This window comes from Rhinopithecus roxellana, chromosome 7, assembly GCF_007565055.1.
Source record: "Rhinopithecus roxellana isolate Shanxi Qingling chromosome 7, ASM756505v1, whole genome shotgun sequence".
Lineage (NCBI taxonomy): Eukaryota > Metazoa > Chordata > Mammalia > Primates > Cercopithecidae > Rhinopithecus > Rhinopithecus roxellana.
In genome coordinates, this window is record NC_044555.1 from 93,613,858 (window position 1) to 93,622,949 (window position 9,092).

Consider the following 9,092-nt stretch of genomic DNA (forward strand, 5'->3'; position numbering starts at 1 on the left):
CTCACGTCTGTAATCCCAGCACTTTGGGAGGCAGAGGCGGGTGGATCACTTGAGGTCAGGAGTTCGAGACCAGCCTGGCCAACATGGCGAAACCCTGTCTCTGCTAAAAATACAAAATTTAGCTGGGCCTGGTGGCACGTGCCTGTAATCCTAGCTACTAGGGTGGCTGAGGCACCAGAATCACTTGAACCCAGGAGGCTGAGGTTGCAGTGAGCTGAGAGCTGAGATTGCACCACTGCACTCCAGTCTGGGCAACAGAGTGAGACTGTTTCAAAAAAAAAAAAAAAGTGTACTCTCACTCTACCCTGCTATCAATATCAGACACTGAATTTGGGACTGGGCATGGTGACTTACGCCTGTAACTCCAGAACTTTGGGAGGCCGAGGCGGGCAGATCACTTGAGCCCAGGAGTTGGAGACCAGCCTGGGAAACATAGGGATACCCTGTCTCTACAAAAAATTTAAAAATTTGCTGAGTGTGGTGGTGCATGTCAGCTACTCAGGAGACTGAAGTGGGAGGAACACTTACTTGAGCCCGGAAAATCGAGGTTGCAGAGAGCCGTGATTGATCCACTGCACTCCATGGGCGACAGAGCGAGACATGGTCTTAAAACAACAACAGCCGGGCACGGTGGCTCAAGCCTGTAATCCCAGCACTTTGGGAGGCCGAGACGGGCGGATCACGAGGTCAGGAGATCGAGACCATCCTGGCTAACACGGTGAAACCCCGTCTCTACTAAAAACTACAAAAAACTAGCCGGGCGACGTGGCGGCGCCTGTAGTCCCAGCTACCCGGGAGGCTGAGACAGGAGAATGGCGTGAACCCGGGAGGCAGAGCTTGCAGTGAGCTGAGATCCGGCCACAGCACTCCAGCCTGGGTGACAGAGCGAGACTCCGTCTCAAAAAAAAAAAAAAAAACAACAACAACAGCCGGGCGCGGTGGCTCACGCCTGTAATCCCAGCACTTTGGGAGGCCGAGGCGGGCGGATCACAAGGTCAGGAGATCGAGACCACGGTGAAACCCCGTCTCTACTAAAAATACAAAAAAAAACCGGGCGCCGTGGCGGGCGCCTGTAGTCCCAGCTACTCGGGAGGCTGAGGCAGGAGAATGGCGGGAACCCGGGAGGCGAAGCTTGCAGTGAGCCGAGATAGCACCACTGCACTCTAGCCTGGTGGACAGAGCGAGACTCCGTCTCAAAAAAAAAAAAAAAAACCATTGAATTTATTTCTTCTATCTTACTGTATGTTTGTACCCTTTAACCAATTTCTCTTCATCCTTCTGCTTCCTCCCACATACCCTACCCAGCCTCTATTATCTATCCAGCAAAAGGAATTTGTAATCCCTTCTTTGTCCAGCTCCTTAAACTAGTCTCATTGTATGCCAGGCCAGCAATATAGAGTTAAGGATCAATATTTCTATTCTTTTCTTTTTTTTAGATGGAGTCTCACTCTGTAACCAGGCTGGAGTGCAGTGGTGTGACCTTGGCTCACTGCAACCTCTGCCTCTCGGGTTCAAGCTATTCTCCTGCCTGAGCCTCCCGAGTAGCTGGGATTACAGGTGCGTGCCACCACGCCCAGCTAATTTTTGTAGTTTTAGTAGAGACAGGGTTTCACCATGTTGGCTAGGGTGGTCTTGATCTCTTGACCTTGTGATCTGCCTGCCTCAGCCTCTCAAAGTGCTGGGATTACAGGAGTGAGCCACCATGCCCAGCATTTCTATTCATTTTATACTGTTTTTCTTTTCTTTTTTCTTTTGTGAAACAGGGTCTAGCTCCCTTACCCAGACTGGAGTGCAGTGGTGCGATCTCGGCTCACTGCAACCTCCGCCTCCCTAGTTCAAGGGATCCTCCCACCTCAGCCTCCTGAGTAACTGGCATGTGCCACGCTTGGCTAATATTTAAATTTTTTTGTAGACATGGGGTTTCGCCATGTTGCCCAAGCTGGTCTTGAACTCATGGACTCAAGTGATCCTTCCATCTCGGCATCTCAATGTGCTGTCATTACAGGCTTGAGCCACTGCACCTAGGCCTCTACTGTTTTTAAATCAAAGGGCATTCCAACATTAATTCTACCGATTTGGATTTTTTTTTTTTTTTTTTGAGATGGAGTCTTGCTCTATTGCCCAGGCTGGAGTGCAGTGGCAGGATCTTGGCTCACTGCAACCTCTGCCTCCTGGGTTCAAGCAATCCTCATGCCTCAGTCTTCCAAGTAGCTGGGATTACAGGTGCCCACCACCACGCCCAGGTAATTTTTGTATTTTTGGTAGAGTCCGGGTTTCATCCCATAAGCCAGGCTGGTCTCAAACTCCTGACCTCAAGTGATCTGCCAGCCTCCACTTCCTAAAGTGCTGGGATCACAGGCATGAGCCTCCATACACAGCCCTCAATTTGGATTTTTGAAGGTACATAAGTTTGCTGAAGAAATTCCAAGTCTAGTCTGCCAGTAGCATGATGGCCTCTGGGATTTTCCTAAGAAGTAATTTATCAGATCATGAAAATTAATGCAAATTGATGATCAGAAATCTCCTTTTTTTGGAATTTAAGGGAAAGATGTATGAAATAATGTTAAATGGAAAGAGTGGACCACAGTATTGGATATCTTCTATGTATAACTAATTTGTCATGGGACTAGGTCCAAAAACTTAATTGAATAAGAGAAATTCTGTGATTTGGGATGGAGATTAGGGAGAATTTCTAATAAGAAAGTTTTCAATGGAAAACCTACTGCCTAACTTTTGTGACAATGGGCTGTACACCTTCACCTCAGTTGCCTATAAAACCAACTCTGCAACAGTGATTAATCTACCTGTCCCATGACTGGTGGACATGTACTTTGGTTGGGAAGAGAAAACCCCTACCCCAGCACCTCTGAACAGCATGGTGCTCTTCTTGCCAGGTATCCTGGGAGCAGCCTGTGTTTCATGAGTTGGCAGTGAGGGGGAGCTAGAGCACACAGGCAGGTGCAGACAGCCACTGGGGTCAGGCTTGCAGAGTTTGGGTCCTGCCATTGCACTCCAGCCTGGGAAACCTCCGCCTCCCAGGTTCAAGTGATTCTCCTGCCTCAGCCTCCCAAGTAGCTGGGACTACAGGCATGCGCCACCATGCCCGGCTAATTTTTGTATTTTTAGTAGAGACGGGGTTTCACTATGTTGGCCAGGCTGGTTTTGAACTCCTGACCTCATGATCTGCCTGCCTCAGCCTCCCAAAGTCCTGGGATTACAGGCGTGAGCCACCGCTCATGGCCTATTCTTCTTTTAAAATTTTTTTTTTTTTTGCTTTTGAGATGGGGGTCTCACTCTGTCACCTTGGCTAAAGTGCAGTGGCACAATCTTGGCTCACAGCAACCTCCACCTCCCGGGTTCAAGCGATCTTCCCACCTCAGCCTCCCAAGTAGCGGGGACAACAGGCGCATGCCACCATGCCTGGCTAAGTTTTGATGTTTTTGGTAGAGACAAGGTTTCGCCAGGTTGCCCGGGGGGTCTGGAACCCCTGAGCTCAAGTGATCCACTTGCCTCGGCCTCCCAAAGTGCTGGGATCACAGGTGTGAGCCACCACACCCGACCTGATCCATTCTTTACAGGAATTAAACCATTTGTGTGTTATGGGATATGGAGGTATTCAGCTTCCATTCACTATTCCTCTTCAAAGTCTGAGACTCTGCAACTGTCTGGGCAGGTGCATGGCTGACACCCAGAGGACAGAGGCAGGTATCTGGGTTGTGGAAATGGAATTTAAGGAGTGGGTGTTAGGGGGACTCTTGTAGTTTGTGTCCATTTGAATTTGAGGATGCTTTCCAATTATGCCAACAATTGTTTTAGAGACTGCGAGATTAAAACAAAGTTTTTAAACACTAACCCCTTTTGAAAGAATTTACAGGATCAAAACCTGAACCACAAAATTTCTAAAAAGAATTTTCTGGCCGGGTGCGGTGGCTCAAGCCTGTAATCCCAGCACTTTGGGAGGCCGAGACGGGTGGATCACGAGGTCAGGAGATCGAGACCATCCTGGTCTACACGGTGAAACCCCGTCTCTACTAAAAAATACAAAAAACTAGCCGGGCGAGATGGCGGGCGCCTGTAGTCCCAGCTACTCGGGAGGCTGAGGCAGGAGAATGGCGTAAACCCGGGAGGCGGAGCTTGCAGTGAGCCGAGATCGCGCCACTGCACTCCAGCCTGGGCGACAGAGCGAGACTCCGTCTCAAAAAAAAAAAAAAAAAAGAATTTTCTTTTAGAATACTTTTTAGTCAATACAGACCTGTGATCCCTGATAACTTTACTGGGGTGCTGGCTTTGCCAGTTCCTCTAACACCTCACTTATCAGCATTTCTTCTCTGATAATAAACTGCTGCTACTTCTACAAGAAGAAATTTGATGATCTTAGGCCTCTAAATATGGAAAATTTCACACTCGTGGGTCAGCCTATTTGAATCTCACATTGGAAAGACTCATAAATGGAGAATTGTTTCTAATTTGACTCCACTAGGAGGAGCTGTGTCTACCAACAGGTAGAAATATGGCTGGAACTTACAGGTGTGTTCTGAGGACCAAAAGCACAGGTTAAATAAGTGATGTGACCATTCTAGGATATATTCAAGCTAAAGATCGTGTGTGCTCATGTGCACACAAAAGATAGAGGAAACACTGAATGAAGCAGAGCTCAGTGCTAGACATGGATGGAGAATTTGAGTGCTCTACTGCCCACTGGGTCCCTAGGGGACTAGGATGTTAGCCAGGGGGCAAGGCCGCCCCAAAACTTGGCCAAACAACTGATATCCTAAAGCACAGCCAATAATCACAAACTAGACACAATATTTGTGTCACAGATTCCAAATACAACTGAACAGCTTCCAGTTTGCATCTATGTGAGAAGGGGCAAAAAAGGGAAAGAGGGTTGATTAAGAGAGAAGTAAGATATAACCCTCTGTTCCTGTGTTGCTTAACTCCAGTTAACTGACATTCCTTATTTGCAGTATCTAGAGTACAAAACTTTGGTGCTGATAGTGAAAAATCAACATGCCACACATTTGCTATTCCTGTAAGGGCAAATGTTAAATATGGGACTGTGGCATTCGATTCCCTCATGCTCCCTGCTTCTTTTCCTCCTCCTTCTCTTCTGTCCCTTCCCCCTCTCTTCCTCTAGCTTTAAAAATGAAAGAACAGGACTTCCTCAGAATGCAGTTTTGCAAAATTTAACTAAACACTACATGAAGTACTCTTATTTATTACCGGATAAGCCATGCCAAATAAACTGAAAACCTGAAAATAGGCACACTATGAAAACATTGGATTCAGTGAGCAGAGATGCTAGCCATAGTCATGTTTTGATCTTGCCTGTTTTTTTTTTTTTTAATTGAGTTTATTTTTAAGAGCAGTTTTAGGTTTACAGAAAAATTGAGCAGAAAGTACAGAGTTCCCATATACTTTCCCTTCCCTGCCCCACTCCACCTCCAGTTTCCTCTATTATGAACATTTTGTTTTGGTGTGGCACTTTTTTTTTTTTTTTTTTTTGGCGGAGTTTTGCTCTTGTCGCCCAGGCTGGAGTGCAATGGCGCGATCTTGGCTCACTGTAACCTCTGCCTCCTGGGTTCAAGTGATTCTCCTGCCTCAGCCTCCCAAGTAGGTGGGACCACAGGCATGTAGCACCACGTCCAGCTAATTTTTGTACTATTAATAGGGACGGGGTTTTACCATGTTGGCCAGGCTGGTCTCGAACTCCGGACCTCAGGCCTCCCAAAGTGCTGGGATTACACCTGCCTTGGCCTCCCAAAGTGCTGGGATTACAGGCGTGAGCCACCACGCCTGGTGGTGTGGCACATTTGTTAATTGATGAACCAATTTCGATATATGATAATTAACTAAAGTCTGTAGTTTACATTCGGGTTCATTCTTTGTGTTCTACTTTCTATGGATTTTGCCAAATGTATAATGTCATGTACCTACCTTTACAGTATCATACAGAGCAGTTTCACTACCTTTAAAATCTCTCTGTGCTCTACCTATTAATCCTTCCTTCCCTACCCTCTCCCTTCTTCCCTGCCAAGCTTCTGGAAACTGCTGATCTTTTTACTGTCTCTACAGTTGTACTTTTTCTAGAATGCCATAGTATTAGGGTTCTCTAGAGGGACAGAACTAATTATATATATATAAGCAGTAGAACTAATGGTAGGTGTATATATATGGTTTATACACACACACACACACACACACACACACACACGTATATGGTTTATTAAGGAGTATTGACTCACATGATCACAAGGTGAGGTCCCACAGTAGGCTGTCTGTAAGCTGACAAGCAAGGAACCTACTCCAAGTCCCAAAGCTGAAGAACTTGGAGTCTGATGTTAAAGGGTAGGAAGGATCCAGCGTGGGAGAAAGATGTAAGCCAGAAGACTAAACCAGTCTAGTCTGTTCTTCTGCCTGCTGTTATTCTGGCCCCCCTGGCAGCTGATTAGATGGAGCCCACCCTGATTGAGGGTGGGTCTGCCTCTCCCAGTCCACTGACTCAAATGTTAATATCCTTTGGCAACACCCTCATGGACACTCCTAGGAACAATACTTAGGAACATTCTTTAGTGTGATCAATTTGACACTCAGTATTAACCATCACAGCCATATATTTGCAATCAGACTGGCTTCTTCCACTTAGCAATGTGCATTTCACATTCCTTCATGTCTTTTTATGACTTGACAGTTCATTTCTTTTTAGTGCTGAATAATATTCTATTGTATGGATACACCACAGTTTGTATATCTATTCACCTATTACAGGACATCGTGATTGTTTCCAAGTTTTGGCAATTATGAATAAATCTGCTATAAACATTCATGTGCAGGTTTTTGTGCAGATTATGTTTTAACCTTACTTGGGTACATACCTAGAGGTGTGATTACTGGATCATATGTTAAGACTATCTTTAGCCTTGTAAGAAACTACCAAACTGTCTTTGAATGTGGCTGAACCATTTGGCATTCCCACCAGCAATGAATGAAAATTCCTGTTGGTCTACATTCTTGTCAGCATTTGGTGCTGTCAGTGTTGTGGATTTTGGCCATTCTAATAGCTGTGTAGTGGTATCTCATTTTAATTTTCAATTTGCAAAGTACATAGGATGTTGAACATCTTTTCATGTGCTTGTTTGCCATGTGTATGTCTTCTTTTGGGTCACATCTTTTTAATTAGGTTATTTTCTTATTGTTGAGTTGAAGAGTTCCTTGTGTATTGTGGATACAAGCCTTTTATATGTGTTTTGAAAATATTTCCTTTCAGTCAGTGGCTTGTATTTTCATTCTCTCTCTCTCTCTCTCTCTCTCTCTCTCTCTCTTTTTTTTTTTTAAAGACGGAGTCTTGCTCTGTCGCCCAGGCTGGAGTACAGTGGCACCATCTTGGCTCACTGCAACCTCTGCCTCCCGGGTTCAAGCGATTCTCCTACCTCAGCCTCCTGAGTAACAGGGACTTCAGGTGCCTGCCACCAGGCCTGGGCTAATTTTTGTATTTTTAGCAGAGACAGGGTTTCATCATATTAGCCAGGCTGGTCTCAAACTCCTGACCTTATGATCCGCCTGCCCCGGCCACCCAAGTGCTGGGATTGCAGGCATGAGCCACTGCGCCCAGCCCCATTCTCTTAATGATGTTTTTTGTAGGGCAGAAGTTTTGAATCCTAATGAAGTCCAAGTTATCAATTTTTTTTTCATGGACTATTCTATTTGCTTTTTACCTAAAAACTTATTGACAAACCCCAAGTCACCCAGATTTTTTCGTATGTTACCTTCTTGAAGTTTTATATCTTTACATTAATTTTTTGTTTGTTTGAGACGAAGTCTCGCTCTGTTGCCAAGGCTGGAGTGCAGTGGCGAGATCAGGGCTCACTGCACCTGGGCTCAAGCAGTCCTCCACCTCAGCCTCCTGAGTAGCTGGGACTACAGGCAGGCGCCACCATGTCTGGCTAATTTTTTTTTTCTTTTGGTAGAGACGGGGTTTCCCCGTGTTACCTAGGCTGGTCTCAAACTCCCGAATTCATGAGATCCGGCTGCCTCAGCCTCCGAAATTGCTGGGATTTTAGGTGTGAGACACCGCACCTGGCCTAGTTTTACATTTTGTATTTAAATCTGTGATCCATTTTGAGTTAATTTTTGTGAAAGGTGTAAGATTCATTTTTTTTTTGCATGTAGTATCCAGTTTTTCCAGCACCATTTGTTGAGAAGACTATCCTTTCTCCATTAGATTGCCTTTGTTCCTTTATGAAAGATCAGTTAACTATGTTTGTGTGGGCCTATTTCTGAGCTGTCTGTTATGTCTCATCAATCTGTTCTTTCACCAATACCCCACTGTCTAGAGTACTGTAGCCTTATAATAGTAATATCTTGATGTTGGGAAATGTCAGTCCTCTCACTTTATTCTTATTCTTGAGAATTAATTTGGTTATTTCTGGGTCATTTGATTTTTTATATAAACTTTAAAATCATTTAGTTGATTTCCACAAAACGATTTGCAGGGATTTTGATTGGAATTGCATCCAATCTATAGGTCAAGTTGGGAAGAAGTGACATCTAAACAATACTGAGTCTTCCTATTCGTGAACACAGAATCTCTCTTCATGTATTTATTTTTATTAAATTTTTTACCTTGCAGCTCAAAGGATCTCCATTGATTTAGATCTTTGATTTATTTCATCAGAGTTTCATAGTTTTCTACATATAGATATTGAGATATGACACGTGGCCGGGCGCGGTGGCTCAAGCCTGTAATCCCAGCACTTTGGGAGGCCGAGACGGGCGGATCACGAGGTCAGGAGATCGAGACCATCCTGGCTAATACGGTGAAACCCCGTCTCTACTAAAAAATACAAAAAACCAGCCGGGCGACGAGGCGGGCGCCTGTAGTCCCAGCTACTCGGGAGGCTGAGACAGGAGAATGGCGTCAACCCGGGAGGCGGAGCTTGCAGTGAGCTGAGAGCCGGCCACTGCACTCCAGCCTGGGCGGCAGAGCAAGACTCCGTCTCAAAAAAAAAAAAAAAAAAAAAAAAAAAAAAAAAAAAAAAAAGAGATATGACACGTATTTTGTTATGTATACCTAAGTATTTAATTTTTTGGTG